The sequence below is a fragment of the Rattus rattus genome, chromosome 1 (assembly GCF_011064425.1).
Source record: "Rattus rattus isolate New Zealand chromosome 1, Rrattus_CSIRO_v1, whole genome shotgun sequence".
Taxonomy (NCBI): domain Eukaryota; kingdom Metazoa; phylum Chordata; class Mammalia; order Rodentia; family Muridae; genus Rattus; species Rattus rattus.
The window spans coordinates 50,563,293-50,581,181 of NC_046154.1; the positions used below are offsets into that span (position 1 = coordinate 50,563,293).

The 17,889-nt window shown below is 42.1% G+C and overlaps 1 long non-coding RNA gene across 1 annotated transcript in view; it reads right to left on the reverse strand.

The window, feature by feature from the left end:
• Positions 1 to 1,215: 1,215 nt before the first annotated feature.
• LOC116899485 overlaps positions 1,216 to 17,889 on the reverse strand; it is a 407,111-nt gene continuing 390,437 nt past the window's right edge. Inside the window, exon 3 of the long non-coding RNA XR_004387730.1 lies at positions 1,216 to 1,326. This is a non-coding gene — a long non-coding RNA (uncharacterized LOC116899485). The remainder of the gene's footprint in view (positions 1,327 to 17,889) is intronic.

Consider the following 17,889-nt stretch of genomic DNA (forward strand, 5'->3'; position numbering starts at 1 on the left):
ACCTGGGCTAGACCTGTGCAGGCCCTGTGCATGTTACTTCAGTCTCTCTGAGTTCACATGGGCTTTGATCATGCTGAGGGCCTCCCCTTCTGGCTCGTACACCTTTCCTCCCGCTCGCCTTCCATGGTGTTCTGAGAGGAAAATTTTTATGGCAATAACTCTTTAGGGCTGAGTGTTCCAAAGTCTCTCACTCTCCTACTGGGAAGACTCTTAAAACCTCATTTGTTAAAGTTTGCTGTTGTTAATTCTTAAACAGTAAAAATAAAATTAGGGTGGCCCATTCTACACGTTGCTGAAGAACAAGTAGCTTTTGGTTAATTCCAGCCAATGAGATATCAGCTCTCTCTCCTCAGCTGAAACAAGACCTTCTCTGTTGACTTCCCTGAATATCCTGGGCTACAGGAGCAACGCTTCTCTGCTCTCATGAAACTCATTTATTCTTCTGCTATAATTCTTCTCATATCATGTTGAAATTTTCTTTTATGGATTTGCCTCTTCCTACAAATCAATACTTGTCTAGACAGCAAGGTTAGCTTGGTTCTGTTTTTACTTATGTACTTTCAGTGTCCAGCACAATGCCACCCAACACAATATCTTACATATAACAGGTGTTCAATATGCCTTTGTTTGTTTGCTCATTTACTTTTCAAACGTAGGATCTTATTATATATGGGCTTGAACTCAAGATCCTTCTGCCTCAACTGCTTGAGTACTGGGATAACAGAAATGCACCACCACACTAGACTTTCAATAATTATTTCTAAGCAGTTTATTGTTTAAAAATATCTGCTGGTAATTTTTTTTTATTATTCTTTTTTTCGGAGCTTGGGACCAAACCCAGGGCCTTGCGCTTGCTAGGCAAGTGCTCTACCACTGAGCTAAATCCCCAACCCCTCTGCTGGTAAATTAATTAAGCAACTTAAATATTCAAACAGAACATCTCAAGTAGGATGCTGATATGTAGACAGAATATATCACCTCAAATTTATAGAAAAAATAAATGAAAATAATCTTCCCACAAGGGCTCTTGAAGTCCCCATGTAGGTAGAGAACATTCTCCATGATCTTGGAAAGTGTTCCTTTGACTTGAGTATCTAAAATAAGAGACCAGAAATGAGGCCTGCCCCAAGTGGATGGCTGGAGAGAGTGGAGATTATCTCTTCAATGTAGGGGGTAGTTCTGATGCTTTGTTTAGGAATCTGTGTTTACTGAAGGCACTGAAGGTCCTTGCCTCCGTTTGGATTTGATCTGTCAATAAAGATGGCAGTAGCCAATAGCTGGGGTGGAAAGAAAGAGGCAAGACTTCCAGGAAGAGAATCGAGATACCTGTGGGGAGAGAGATGGAACAGACTCAGAGCTACAGGGGAGATCTTCCAAAATGTAGAGGGAAGGGAAAGCAGCCCCAAAGCATCTTGGGCAGCAAGGTCAATGGGCTTCACAGAAGGTAATGGGCAACTAAGTTGAGGGAAGATTTAGAGGCATTGAGCTAGGAGTAAAGGTAAGGACACACTAGCCGCAGAAAGCTTAGAAAAGCCCAGCCACAGAGTCAATAAGCCAGTTTGAAAATGAGCTTGTGTGTGTGTGTGTGTGTGTGTGTGTGTGTGTGTGTGTGTGTGTGTTTATCCATGGATTTGAGATAGCTCCTGGGCAATACATGTGTTCGACCAGCCAGGAACACAAAGCAGTGTAGACAAGAACTACACACTACACTTCAAAATGCACTGAAACCCTCAGGGAAAGAACCATAAGAACCTTGATCCTGAAGACATTATCCTAGGAGTGAACACAGAGAAAACAGGTTATGAAATAGACATGAATGAACTATGAATGGCCAAACTAGTAGGTACCACAAGTCATGACTTGCTCCAATCTCACCCTTCTGCTGACACTTGGAAAGTTCAAGGGAGTCCTAGTCCAATGATCTTTAGCTAATCTCAACTGAGGTTGCCAAGAGGGAGGGCATCCAAACCAATAATCATGGGAGCATGGTGCCCACTAATTCCCAGCATAACTTGAACAAAGTTATTTTGACCCTAAACCTCAGCTTCATTTTTCTATAAAATGAGTGTAGAAACAAACAAACAAACAAAAACAAAAAAAAAAGAAAACCATAACCTAGGAGTCATGAGGATTGAATGAGATACAAATTGTTACTTGACTTTTAGGAAAAAAACAGAAGCAAATATCATAATCAACTGTCCATTTTCAAACACATAGTGTTTACCCAAGTTTTAGCATGCATCTTGTGGTCCTGAGTAGTTTGGCATGCCTTCACGGCATTAAGACAAAGTTTAATTTGGGGTGCCAGACCTGGGTCCTCCGATATTCCCTGTAGTTATGAGTTCCCTTTAACCATAAATCCTATCCCGGGTCTAGAAGAACTCCATGCCTGGATTCAAAATGCAGACATGATTCTACAGAGTGGCTGAGTCCTGTACCCTCCTGCCACAGTTTTAGTTTGCTGAATATGTCACAATCCATTTGTTGCTGTTGTTGTTGTTAAAATCAGTGGAAAAAGAAGAGCCATCAGACAGAGAGCCTCACTGTAGTAGAGCGAAGAAGTCCTAAGCTGGTGATGGGACCTGAGGCTCAGCCCATGCTTCCTCCCTGTACCTATCTGTACAATGGACTCAGCTTTGATATCTCACTGTATAGTACATTTGATGTATTCTGATATCCATTCCATTCATATGTTTCTGCTATGGAACATGATCTGCCTTCTTGGGACACCGTTTTCATCAGATGAACATGCTATTTACTCCACAAGTTCTCTCTCTCTCTCTCTCTCTCTCTCTCTCTCTCTCTCTCTCTCTCTCTGCTGGAACCTTAGGTTCTGTACCTCCACTGTAGCTATGACTACACGTGCTGTTGAATGCTATGCTGGTTGACTGTGCTAGCTGTTATGTTTATCATTCCTCAGTGCCACCTTAGATTTGAAAGCTTACAGAACAGTGACCAGAGACCTGGCTTTATTTATCTCTATATCCCCAACACACACCACAATGTCTGACTCCTTTCACCTTCTCAAAACTCTTTCCTGCTTTTAAGGAACAAAATTAACTTCCATAGTCTATTTCTTAGCCTGACCATGTTTCTGCCTAGGAAAATGCACAGCTATAGACATATGAACTATGGAAAGCAGTGCTCCAGCAGGGACTACAGTCACTTGTCTAATAATAGTTCTCATGGGAAACTTAGAGTTTGCTAGAGCCTGGATCACAGTGTGTAACCATCCATCCATCCAGTCAGCCAAATCAACCTTAATGGTCAGCGAATGACCCATGTCATAGTCCCAACTCTCTCCCATCCATCAGAGTTATTGATTAGGGTAGCAGTGTTAACATGTGCTTCAAGGAACACACATAATGTGGGATAACATGGAAAAGAAGTTGCTGTGGTTAAGAGGAAAATGTGCCATATTCTATATAAGGAGTTATAGACCTCATTTACCACATTAAATTGTCTGAAAAATCTAGTTACTCTGCTTATTCTGGTGGTTTTCAAACTTATTTGAGCACGAGAACTCCTTTTCTTTGTTAAAACTATTTTCATTGCAGGGAATTAGTGTTCTGGAAACATACTTTGAGGAATTATAGATACAGGAATTCCCCTGGATCATAGCAGATAGATCTTTGAAGACTTATTTCTAGACAAGAGAGCACACAAATGTTGGTGTATAAAAAGCTTTTAAAACTATAAAGCATCACACACACAATACACATATAAATTATACATATGTATATATATGGTTGTGATTAAATTTAACTCACTCTAGAATTAATGTGTGTAGATAAAGTGTAATCTATTTATTTTGTACTCTAATCTGGGCTCTGTCTCAAACTCTCATATAATGGATGGCAATTTCTAAGCAAACCAAATGTACTATTCACCACCAGCTCATTCCAATTCTATAATTTAGGCCCTTTATAGTGGTGCCCAATTTTCTGATTTAAAACAAAACAAAAAAAACAAAACAAAACAATGTTCCATTTCCTGGATGGTTTCTCCCTTTCCTTACTCCTCCCTGAACACATGGCTCACTTGTATTCTGGGCTGTGGTGGCTGAGAAGTAGCAGAGGTATAACAGCCTTCTTTTGCTTAGATCTCTGGGCTATGACCCTGGACTTCTTGGTTTATTCTGTCTCCCTCTATGTGGGTGGCAGAGTCTAGTCCAGTGTGCTCCTTAGTTTGGTCTGAACATTTCTGTCCTATATGTTGGTCCCTGACTGCAGACCCACATCAAGAGGTGTCTGACACTTATCACTTGCCCCTTCTCCACTCTGTTGTGGGGTCTCACTGTCTGATTTCTAGTCTCCACATCTTCACTGCTCCATCAGTGAGCTTATAAACCCTTTGCAGGTTCAGATGTGGTCTAAAAGTTCAAAATGTCTGAGGCAATGAATGGGGATAAGAACAAGTTTGCTACAGTGGTGGATCTGTTTAGCCTGTGAGCTCTGGCCTTGTCTTGGTGAGTTTTATAACAATGTACCTTCACATCTTGTTGCTTTTTCTTTTCCTTCCAAACATTCCTGGGTGAGAAAGAGGCTTTTCCATGACATGTACATTTGAATGGTAGAACATTTGCCTTGTGTATATAAGACCTTGGCCCTCAATTCATAGGTAAATTAACAAGCCAGTTAACCGACAAACCTATGAACCAATGAATCCCTTGTTTGACTTAGCACCTTTCCAAAGTGGACAGCTGTCTCTGTGGTTCTCAGTTTGGGTCGAAAAGAGGGCCCCGTTGGGTCAAACCCAGTGGTTAAGCAAGTGACCCAGGAAACTGAAGATTTCTGTCAACACTTTGATTGACAAGCTTCCTGCCCAGTCATATAATTCTACTTCACAAGTTAGGAGATATTAATATTTCCCCCATTTTGACTTCACATTCTTTTCTTAGCACATTTAATCTAATTGTGGCTTATTAGATGGATATTCTTAGTGCCTTAAGACAACACTACTCTAACCAGAAACCTCAAAATATTTTTTTAAATCAACCGGAGAGCAAATAGGAGAAAGCTTACAGAAACCAGAACATAGTAAAAGTGGGAGCTGTCCATAGGGACACTTGGCTTTCTGAGCATAAAGAAGTGAGAGTTAACAAAGTCTGAAAAGAACACAGAACAGGGTGCCTTGTTGGGTCAACAATATGTAATAATTCCTGTAGCTTCTGACAATTAATTAACCCCACTGGCACGTCTATATCTCACAAGAGTTTGGAACAAACATATCTACCACAGTAACCCAGAAGATCCCCATAAAGATTAAATATGATTAATTATATAAAAACTGTAATGAGTCACACAAATATTCGTATCACTTTCTAGCTCGCTCTCACCGGGAGACTATGATAATTACGACTGTGTACTATCATGTGCTTTGAGTGCTATAATAGTGTAGGAAGATTTACATGGACCAGGTCATCACACCCTTGCAATGATTTTTTTAGGGAAATGCTGGTATTACTTTCCCCTTTTTTGAGGATGAGGAAACCCAGCCATAGGCAGGCTAAATTATTGGTTCCAAGTCACCCAGCAATGAGTGACAGAGTCAATATTCAAACCTAAATGTTTGACCTTCAGAGTTCAAGCCCTTTACCACAATGTCAGAGTGCCCACCCCCAAACTTCTTATGAATAAAGGGCTGAGAATGTCCTGAAACCCACAGCCAAGGACACAAAGCCGGGTCCAACCACCTTGCTCCATATCATCTAGCAAGTTAGGCACAAGTAAGCCTGGAATGAAAGTCGTGACTTCTGGACTAAAGGCATCTTTCTACTGTCCTAACAAGGGCCCAGACTCCCAAAACAGACAGTTAGGGGCATTTTGTCTTCTAAACTCATCCTACCCTGGAAGTATTAGAAGCCTTGAGATTCTGAGAACGGCCATACAAGGGCTTCACCTCTCCCACCAACATCCTCATTCAGATCCAATTTGTCTTGTGAAAGGAAGTTGGCCATTTGTGTCAGGACATATTACCTTTGTCTGTTCTCACCTCCATCTGCAGGAAAATGAGACAACTAATTCATTGTAGCAGCTTCTCCCTTTTTGCCTAAAGTGGATCCCCTGGTGATGATGATGCAGGGAGATAGACAGTGTTTCCAGGCACCAAGTCCTTCGCTATGGATTAACGCACACAGAGCATTGCTCCCCTCCTCTTCGGCTCATCCTTAAGACTGCCTGTGGGAGTAAGGAAACTATGCTCTGGTTTTGAAACTGGAAATAAAATACCTTGTCTTCCCCTGACACATCTCGGCTTGACAGAAAGGGGAAATTCAACTTGAGGAAGGGTATTCTACACTCCATGTACTTTTATGCAGATTATGGAATATTTATTTCTATCAATTGAAGAAGCTCCTCTCAGAAGGTCACCAGCTGCCATGCACGAAAATACTCCAGAGGGTGAACTGCTGCTTCCAAGTGACTTAAATTCAAGCCCTGGCTCTACTGCATACTAGCTGTGTGACCTTGGGCCACTTATATAATCTCTCTGTGAATAAGTGTCCTTGGCTGGAACATGGAGACATATTTTCACCATATAATCCTCGTGATTATGGGACAGGACTGATGAGTGAAAGAAGCCCGTAGTATAGTGAGCATCTTGGGGAGGATAGCAATGATGTCCTCATCCCCTCATCCCCTCATCCCCTCTGTGCCTGTGCTGTTTAGTGATGTTCAGTGCTGCAGAAACTAGCCACACCAGAGCCTACTGCCCCCACCTCCACTGTTTCAATCACTGGCAATCAAATATACCACACACCCTTGCAAGGAAGGGAACTGTTTGGGAGTGTGACTAAGACCAAGAAGATCCTGTTTAGGCATGGCGAATTGAAAGGTGAGGGATGCAGACGGGAAATTGCTGAGGCTACGAACTCATACCGTTCTCAAGGTCAGACTGATGAAGTCTGATTGTGGGTAACACAAAGTGAGTGAGTGAAGGTTTCCAGGAACAAAAAAAGAAGAAGGGGGCTTCTTTTGGGACATTTAAGTGGCCACAGAATAGAGGAGAGATTACATTCCAGCTGAGGAAAGCTCACAGACCAGATCAGCCCACCATCTGTGTTTACACTACACCACAGTGACAAACGAGTCTTACAGCCTTGAATATTATTTTAAAAATCAAGACCAAAACTGGGTATGGTAAGTCACATCGATAAGCTCAGCTACTTAGAATGCTGAGATGGGAGGGCTGTAAATTCAAGGCTAGTCTGGGCTACAGATTGATTCCAAGGCTAGCCAGGGCAACTTAGACTCCGAATCACAATTAAAGTAAAAAATCCAACACACACACACACACACACACACACACACACACACACACACATTATATGAAAGAATAATTTTTCATGGCCCAGGAAAATTGTATAACATTAACCCTGTAGAATTTGTAAATAAAATATTATTGCCCACATTAATTTATTTATTAGCTATAACTGCTTTGGCTGCATTAGCAGAATTGGCTAGCTTGCTCATAACCATGTGGTCCCCAAACTAACAATATTTATTCTTTGATCAGAAAGTACTTGAAGGTTACTGGATTGGAGAACCAAACCACAATTACAGTGGCTAAGTACCAGATTAGGATGGTAATGTTATCTTGAAAGCTAAAATAATGGCACATTTGCTACCAGCCATCATTATACCTATGTCATGGTGTTCCCTGTAGTGACATCTTAGCACATTGGCAAGTTCACAGTGGGGCATGAGATCTGTTTCCTTACCACTGCTTACTGCTTCCGTGGTCATCATGAAAGATGGTTAGGAATGGGGTAGGGGGAAGAATTTAAAATATATGTTGGAGACTTTTGAGGGGAAGGGCAGGATGAGATCTCAAGGACGTTAGAATCCCAAGGCCTAGGATCCTGGGACCTACAGGAACTCCACAGCGCCTACAAGCAAGAGCATCCTTCGCTAAAGCTCTGCTTCACACGAACTGCTCATGTTAATATTCTGCCATCACTCTTGATCTGGTAATTGTGCCACTTGGGCTCCCAAGCACTAAAATTAAATCTGGGGATTTGTCATACACCTTCCCCATGCGGTGGTAACACAGAAGGTGGGAGCTCCAACCAACAGAATGAATGACTCGGCTAGTTCATTTGTCACCAGAAGGTAATTGGGATTTAAGTTACAGTCTTGGGAAGAAATACATCACATCGCATGATCACTCGCATTAATGGCTACCCGCATCTACTCTTCACCCCAACCCAAACCTCCTTCATCAGAGCCAGTGACTGGGCTACAGGATAATTTGGCTCTTTTCCTGCTGCCTCCCTGTAATATCAGACACCCGCTGAGATGAAACTGATAGGGGACAGTGGCTGTGACTACCCTACCTCCGAGCTCCCGGTACCCACTTGCCATTTACTCATTCTTTTATCTAGAGAAGAATTTACCGAGGATCTGTTCAATGCCAAGATTGAAATTGGCACTAGGAATCCAAAGGAGAATAAATCACATTTATTCAACTCACATGGATTTAAACAGGAGCAGGAGATCTCATGCCTAGAATCAGAACTACTTTTCTCATTCCCTCCCTCTCCACTGCCTACTTATTTGCAGCTGCCTATGTGGCCATTTCTCTCAGCTAAATGTATTTTATTTTATTTTTTAACAAAACAACATCACAATGAGCCATAAGCAGTGCAGACAAAGAGAGAGCCACCCTCACTCCTTCCTCAGGCACGGATCTTCTGGGGGAATACAGCTTTATAAAAAACACGAGTGTGACAGAGGCGAGATGTTAGGGGTCTCCAAGGCCTCCTCTCTTCCCATCCTTTTCGCTTCAAGGAGGAAGCATGTGGAATGTAACTTAAAATCTCAAGAAGGATGCAACAAACTTCTTATATATTCCTAGAGAAGGAAAGGAGACAAGTCAAGAATGGGAACAGGTTAACACTTTCCTTGCCTATATGGAAGGCCTTGTGCCAAGCAAGACGAAGCAGCCACGACAAAGCGGGTGAGAAGGTCTCTTTTCTTTTCAGAAAGGAAGAAGTTCCCTTTTCTTTTCAGAAAGGAAGTCTAAAGAATATTTTATTGTATTTCATAATAGTCATAGGAAAAGACTGTTATGATGTCCACACGTCCAGCTCCGACCAAAATTTAAGTCTATAACTCAAATTCACCTTGAGCAAACCAAGAAACTGGATTCCACCTGAAAGCAAGTGTCAGGGGAGAAAGAGTCAAAGACCATACACACACACACACACACACACACACACACACACACACACACACACACACACACACACAGAGAGAGAGAGAGAGAGAGAGAGAGAGAGATCTGCCAATTGTGCTGTCCAACCCTAAGGAGAAATGGCTAATTCTGAGGACATCTTTCTCTAATTGAGTTTCATAAAAGGATAATGGTCAGGCATAAAAGAAACTATGATTTTATTAATTTCTTTGCTGTCATTTTTTTTAGGGAGGACAAGAGAGGATGTGTTCCTATGGCTAAAATTTTGACTGCCAGTCTCCTGTCACAGTGGATTATCTGGAGGCAGATGCAGAGATCCAGGATCAATAGAGATCAGAGAAGGAAGTAGGAAGAACATCAGATAGAGTGAGAGAGCTGAGGTACCTACCAAAGGCTTTGCACCTTGTGGGAACGCTGGGATAAGCAGTATCCACTTAGGTCATCTGTGACAGGCCTCAGTTGCCTGGCTGATCCAGCCTGTTTCCTCACTTCATCTAGTCACTAGAGAAAGGACCCCTCTAGGGAGGAGCGTGATGCAACATGGTAGGACTTTTCACTAGGAGGGTCTTGGAGGGGCCTCAACTACAAACTTGAACTTGATTGTATAAGTGAGCAATTTCGGCAGGTGGGTATAGAAGGTGGCACCACTCTCTCCAAACTTCAGTAGATCACACCCATAATCCTCAGGGGCAAAGGACAGTGACTGCTGCCTGCTGCCTTGGGTGGCTTGAGGAAGAGAGAGGCTATCTGACTGGCCTCTGCTTTTGGCCTTTGCAAATGAATCCAGTGCTTCTCAGCCAAAGCCTGGAAGAGAGAGAACTAAGGCTGTAGCTCTTGGTCTTTGTTCTGTTCTTTGTTGCCTCAGGGGAACACAGACACCAGCCAGGGAGGAAGCAACATGAGGTGGTGTAGTCTCCTTAGTAGGAAGCAAAAGGGAAGAGCACACTGCAGATCTGTAGGGAAAGCAACAAATTCCAAGCACTCTTCGATGCCAGATGCGGGGCAGAGCCCAAACTATTGCTGGGTGATCTGTGAAGGGCAAGGGCATAGAAAGTGGAATCCAGTGCAAGTTAAGAGCCCATAGTTAGATTCTGTGACACCTTCAGTGCCAGATTAGTGTACTGGACTCGATCCCTACAGTTTGGCCAGAATTTGGAAAGGACGCCTGGGAGAAAAATCTCTTGAGAGAGGTTGGTCTGCCTGCTCTTCACTGATTTTTATACCCATATGCCAGAAATCACCTTGCTTCTTCCTCCAGCTCAGCATCTCCAAACCATGCATTTCAGACAATGGAACCTGAGTTAATTGATACATTATACTCTTTTCCAGAAAGAATATGCAGGAGATGGTATGGAACTGCTTCTGGTTATAACTACTGCTCACCACACTAACAGTTAACCAGAGTTCAGAGAAACATGTGGAGCTTCCCTACTTGTGTGCACAGTAACTGAGTTGGAATATAAGATAGACTTATGTGCATTTCAATAACATTTCTGAAGTACTGTTCTAGTAAATGTGGGGTCATTGAGGTATTCTTAAAAAATATGTACGATTGACATTCCCTTCTAATCTCTGCAATGTATCAGGACTGGGAGTGCACAGGTACAGATTAGAGACAGCCTTAGAGTCAAGGTTGAGGGGGATAAAGCCAATATAAAATGTTTTCTTATCATCATAGCATCTTTCCATTGCCCAAAAGATTGTCTAAAAGTGACTGATTTGCCTATTTGGTTTTTCATATTTTAGCCAATGTCAAACCCCCTCAAACAGGGTCTGAAGGTATGAATCAGTTCAGCAATTGACCTAACAGTCTAGATCTGGACCAAAGGAGAGTTTTGGGCAAGGAAATGTCACTTGGACTGACTGTGGGTCTAGCATCTCCAGAATGTTGACTCACCATTATTCACAGATATATTCATCCCCTTTCCAAACCAGCTATGTATGAGTCCATAGTATAACCTCTGACTCCTAAGTTGCTTGTGGGTGGCTGGTTCTACCATTTTAACTGTGTGAACAGCCCAGCAGCCTTCAGTGCATAGGTTAGAAGCACATGCGTTTAATTGCCTTGGATGATTAAGAGTTAACACTGCTGACCTACCCAGAGGGAAATTGAAAGGAATATCCAATTAGAGGCAACCAGCCTCTTTGAAAATATCCTGTGTGCCGGTAGTGCTTAATAATAATCATGATAATCATAACATTTCTAAACACATGTATTTATATATTCTAAAACTGTAAGCTATTTCTCACCCTGGAAACTTTATTTGCCAGAAAGAAGATTCTTGCAATTATTCAAATTGGAGATTTGTAATTTTTTTTTGTTGGTGGTGGTCCCCATGGCCTCTCTGGTGGAGGAAGGACAGAGAAAGCCATCCCAGAGGGGAACAGAATCAATCCAAGCTGCTCATTAAAAGGTAAACCGTCAATAATCTCTGTCAGGCCTTTTTATCTTGGGCTTTAGTCCATGATGCTCCCTGAGGCGGCATGTGGAATTGAGATTTAGAATGGTTTGTGCACCCCCATTGGTGGGAGTTTTAACCCTCTGCATGCTGTTACAGGTCTTTTGGAAATGAACTGTGGATGGGTTAGGAATATGAAAATGTTACATGTATGTATCTTCAGGAAGCAGGTTCCTTCCTGAGGAAGAGGGAAGATAGCCCAAGGTATTTAGAAATACCAGTCATTTGCAGAGAACAGCTAGAGATAGGAGGGCAGTGACCAGGCTTTCTTTATTGAGAGTCCTCCATCTGACTTGGACTGGTTATCCATGCCTGTCCTTGTTTATTGTCCTTGTTCCTACTGTGATGCCTGAAGAGAAAGGATAGCATCTTACTTTGCATAAAAAGTGTAGAGAAGGTAACTTGCTTCTTTAAAGATACTTCTGTGCTGCATGTCTTCAAATATTCATGTACTAATGACATTCAAATTTATACCTGCCATCTTGACTGTTTCTGGAAACACACATTTGCATATCCAGCTATGCCCATGGTGTCTCTACTTAGATACCTACAGGCATCTTAAATTTAACATATCCACTGCTGAGTTCTGGATGAGGATTCCTGAACTTAGAGTTCCTGACAAGAGCATCTTTCTGCTGTTCATCTCCCATTAGCTAATCCTTGTATGTATAAATACCTGCCCCGTTGATGTTCCTTGGTCTAACCACAGTGTCTATCCTCCAAAGGACTGAGTTACCTCGTAACTGTGGACCTATGTTTTCATTCCTCTTCTAACAAAACAGCTAACATATTGTAAAAAAAAAAAAAAAAGTAATGCAAATGTCGTTGTTCCTTTTCCCCAGTGCTTCTCTGTGTTTCCATTACACAGAAAAAACCCTTATCCTATTGCTGAAGATCCTACTTGATCTGGACCCAGTTGTATATGAGATCTTTTCCCTAAGAATTTCCTCCTTAATTCAATCACATGGCCTATGTTCTGTCCAATTGTCTGAACTACTTATGAGTTCGGGCATGCTATAGCAAAAAGACATATCTTATAGGTCTGACCTCCCCCTGTCCAACCCTCACACCCAGGTCAGTACCTCAGAATGTGACCCTATTTGGAAAAATAATCTTTTAAGAAGTAGCTGAGAAGGAACTTCACAATGAGGTGCTCTAAGTGGGACCTGTTCCAATATGGCTGGTATTCTGACAATAGGAATTCATAAGGACAAGGCATCCTAGGCATGAGGAGTAAATCAAGGTGAAGGCAGAGGTTGGGAGGGTGTATCCATAAGCCAAGGAATGCTGTTAACCTCAAAGTAAATGACCAGGAAGGCCAGATTCTAGAAGCAAATTGGCAGACTAGGAATAGACCATTGCTCATTCCCTATGAAGGACCGAACCATGCAGGTATCTTGATCTTGGACTTCTGGCATCCAGAGCTATGGGTAGATAAATCTCTGTTGTTTCAGCTGTCTGAATTTGGCACACTGTTACAAGTATGTCTATGGTTTCTTTTTTCTGGACTATTCTCCTAGTGGCTACATGGTATGTGTTTCGTCTCTCCTTTAGTTGCATTCATTAAACCAATCTCTCAGCAGTTAACCAAGAATCTATATATATTTACTAATACATACTACTTCTCTTTTCACAATTATTTTTGTCCTTTAAGCATTTTTATAGGTTTTTCATTAGATATTCCCCCTAGCCACATTGTTAACTACAGGGGGGCAAGGGCTGTATTTGTTGTTTGATACATGTGCACACAGAACTCATTCAGTTAGCATCTGTTGAGTGGACAAATGGGTGAGTTAACCTAGCCCTCCTCTTCCTTCACCAGCCTGACTGCTTTTACGAATGTTTACATTCTCACTACGTCTCCCCAGATCGTGAGACCAACACTAAGCTGGCCTCCCTCAAGCTGACCCCTTCACCTCTGATGTCTAAGACTTATTTTGTCCCACCCATCCATGTATATGAACTCTGTTCTGACAGACTTCATGTGTGATCTGGATGGTGCTACAACTTGGTCTGGCTGATAGAACATGTTAGATGTGAGACAGTGGAACTAGAGAGCCCAGGCTTTCAAAACTCACAGAAGGGACATACTTTCCCCCATTCATAGAAAGGAAGAAAGGTAAGCAGTAAATGCTTTCTATTTTTACTGTTATTGTTATTGCTATTGTAAGTTTCCAAATTCCAGGGTTACCACATGAGTAAATTGATAGGTAAGCTACAAATGTATTGTGTTCTCTGTCATACTATGCACGCACGCGCGCACACACACACACACACACACACACACACACACACACACACAGAGGGAGGGGAGGGAGGGAGAGATGAGATGAGATTTTACATTTTATTGTTTTCTCTACTTAAGGAAATACCTCTTGTTTTGTTTTGCTTTGCTTTTTCACTGGTCAACTGTGGTCTCATTTTCTGAGTCCCAGCTGATCTGCCCTAGGAGCTCTGAGATGTCCTCTGTCAGAGCACTCAGCACCTTCACAGCCTTCAGCTCTTGGTTCATTGTCTCCTCCATCCATCCAAGCAAAAGCTTACAGAGGGCAGGCAGGGAAAGCATCCTTACTGTCTCCCCAGCTACAGGCTTTTGCCCTGTAGGCTGTCATAGGCCTCTACTGAAGGATTTTGCTATCATTCACTGTACTGAAGGAGGAAGTGCTCATGCTTACAATTTACTTGGAATAGAGGCAGAAGATTAAAATGCACGAAACAATTAGAGAACAAAGCAAAACAGCACAAAACCAAGCACCAAATGTTCACAACTTCAGAAATACTCTTATCTGGATAATTGGCCCGTGCTATATTAGGTTCTTCATATTAGCAGTAATTAGAATAATAATGATCCATTACAATGAAAACTTTAGTTTCAAGATGCTTTCACACATATTATCTCATGTGACTTTTCTCCAATTATTTAGGGACAAAGAAGCTGTGGAATCTCATATACCATGTCATGGAACATGAACACATTCTCATGTCACCTCTCTGCGCTGTTCCTGGCTGCTTGCATATAGACTGTTGCTGTGCTCATGCGAATTCAGAAGAGGGGAGTCTAGGAACACCCTCAAACACTAGGTCACATGCTCTCAAGGACAGAACCTATTTCATAGATTCTTCTGGCTAAACCTAATCACAGATGTTCCTTTGAAAATCTGAACCTTTGAACAGAGTGGTATTGGGTACACTTAAAATGCAATTTGATCCCCACTGATTTAATCATTATGATTTAAATTCTGTCCAAAGTCTTTGTCCATTCATAACTGGCAACTGTACTTGCCACTCCCAAGAGCAGACATACCTCCATTAGAAATCAACAGACTGGTTAGTCAGGAATTGAGTTGAACATACCAAGACATCACCCTGTCCATCACAGTGTTCCTACCTCTAATCAGCCGTATTTACCTAAGCCCTGCAGAGACTCAGACATTGTATCAAACCCTATAGTTAATGATGATTCCCTTATCATGCTTTGGGTATTCCGTACAAGTCAGTGTTATTATGCCCATATCTCAGATGAGCAAACTGATGATCAAGGAGGGATAGTAAATATTGCATTACATCACAGCTCTGAAAAGGCTAAGACCTGAAGAGATGTTTTGATTGCAAAGGCAATGTACTTTGCCCTTAAAAGGGTTACCCAGTAGAGACTACATAGTCATTTAGGGTTCCCTCATGATATTAGGAACCCATCATTAAAAGCCATTTCTCATTATTGCTCCTAATGAAACCTGACTGTTTAATTGAGGACTTTTAGTTGTCTCCTGATGCAAAACACAATGAGTCATGCATGGGTCTTCTCCTCCTGACCCTATAGCAACCTATAGGAAAATGGGGAGAGAAAATCTTGTCCTTGACTACACAGCCCTTTGCTTTTATTCTAGGGGAAAGAAAAGTAGTAGAGATAGATTACGAATTCACTCTTACTCTTAGGTGTCACACAAAGTCAGAACTTCTGGTTCCCCACCATGAGGTTCCTCTTTGTGGGAGCTCTAGGAAGCCCCACTCACTGACGTCCCATGGGTAGAAAGCAGATTACCAAGAAGGTTTTAAATGATTTTCCCAAGGATCCCAAACCCCCAGCTTGGAAATTTTTTCTGAGGAGCCATAACATTTTCTGAATGAGTTTTCAACCTAGTTGCCATCACCTAATGCTTCTCCTTGCTCAAGCCTTTCTCTTTTCTGGGTCACTTAGATTCCCAAGAGAGAGATGGATAAAAAAGGGAGCTCTGATTCCTGGGGTTGGTATTCCCTCCTCCCACATCTATAATTTGGAGTTTCTGTAAACAAGACTGAGGTCTCTTTCAAAACAGGACATGTTGGCTGTGAGAATTTAGAGACCACAGAGGAGGCAGGCATGCCTTGGAGGAGCCTCCCAGCATTCTTCAACCCTGATTAGATACTTTCCAAAGGCAGTATAGAACAAAGCATTGGGAAAATATTTGTACGTGTGTGTGTGTGTGTGTGTGTGTGTGTGTGTGTGTGTGTGTGTGTGTGCAATATGTACATTCCTGTGTATGTGCAGGTATGAGAGTACCATGGAAGGATAAGGGGCTAGCATGTGTGAGGTATAAAGACAGCACACAGCAAGGTACAGATTGCATAGGTAGTTTCCTCCCCTGCAACCACTTGGTCTCATGACTTTTGCCTGATTAACAACTCACACCTGAATTTTAAGCTTTGATTTCAATATCAATCCATCCAGGAGGTCCTGCCTGATGACCAATTCTAGAACAAATTCTCCTGCTTTGGGTCTCCTCCAAATCCTGTACTTTCCTAAATGAAACACTTTTCATTCTGAATGGTAATTGCTTGGTTAGGACTAGATATTAATATCTTTTGGCTTTCCTAGTGCTATGACAAATTGCCACAACCTAGCCACAGAGTTATTTGCTTATGGTTTTGTAGGTAAGATCTCTGAACTTAGCCTCACAGGGCTCAGATCAAAATATCATTATTATTAGGATTATTTTCTTCTGGAAATTTCAGGACAGAATCTACCCCCAGCTTCTCCTGCCTTCCATTATCCCCAGGCTCTTTCCACACTACTCTAGTCAATGCTTCCTGGCTCACATGGTCTAGTCTTTGTGCATCAAGTCTCCCTGTCCCCCTACTTTGTAGACACTTATGACTGCCTTGATAATCCACAGAAATCTCAATATGTCAGAATCTATAACTTAAATCATAGCTTCCAAGTTCTTTTTTCCCCTTGCAAAACTCCAAGTACAGGGAATTGGAGACTAGCTATCCGGAGGAACTGCCACTCGACCCCCACATAGTCTTCATTGTCATGAGCGCTCTGACCTTGTTTTCCACTTTGCTCTTCATGGCACACAGAAATCCATGTGCAGTGGACGTATGTTGAAAAAGAAAAATAGTTGGATGAAAACCTGAATGCGCCACCAAACTTGAGCCACGTTGGTGTGGATTTTCACATGGATAGGGCTGGTTCCATAACATGCATAACTCACTCAGGGATATTAGGACAGGAAAGAGCATGATGTTTATATGATTGTCACAAATCACTGAAAGGTATCAGAGACAAAAACATGTTACAGGTTTTTATACTGTCGTCTTCTCAAACACTATGACCCCTAGCCTTTTAGCTTCCGAGGGCTGTATCTCTCCTGGTTAAATCTGGAAAATGGATAACTTCTACAAGATGAAGTTATCCTGATTCGATTTGCATTCGTTAGTGGAATGGGATGTATGTCTGTCTAGCCTCATTATATATATGGTTCTATAAAAAAAAAAACCTCCGCATAAGGTAAAGACATGTATATTCCACACAGAAAGATTTATGGTCTCACTACTGAGACCAGCTTGCAGGAAGTCTCCTTTCTGGTTGTTCCAGAAATCCACATAGCCAGAGTTTCCCTACAAAGCTGATGGAAAGAAGTGTGGAAAGACAAACCCTCTGAGGTTTAGAAGGGCAGCTGGGCAGACAAGATGAATTGTCAAGTGGCCAAACATTTTTGAAGTACTACTTAGTCAGTTAAGACTGACCTCAAATTCTCAATCCTCCTGCCTCATCATCACAAAGCCAGGATTATTATAGGCATACCTTATTGCACCAGGCTCCTGTGCATTCTTCTGAACATAACCTTCCCTAGAGAAGACTGCAGCTGCAGGCCTCCAGGGGGTCAGGAGGAAGGCATGACAATGAGGGACAGAGAAATACAGGAATGGGCTCTTGGCAGCTGTCAGGACTGTGGAAATAGAGTCCCCATTT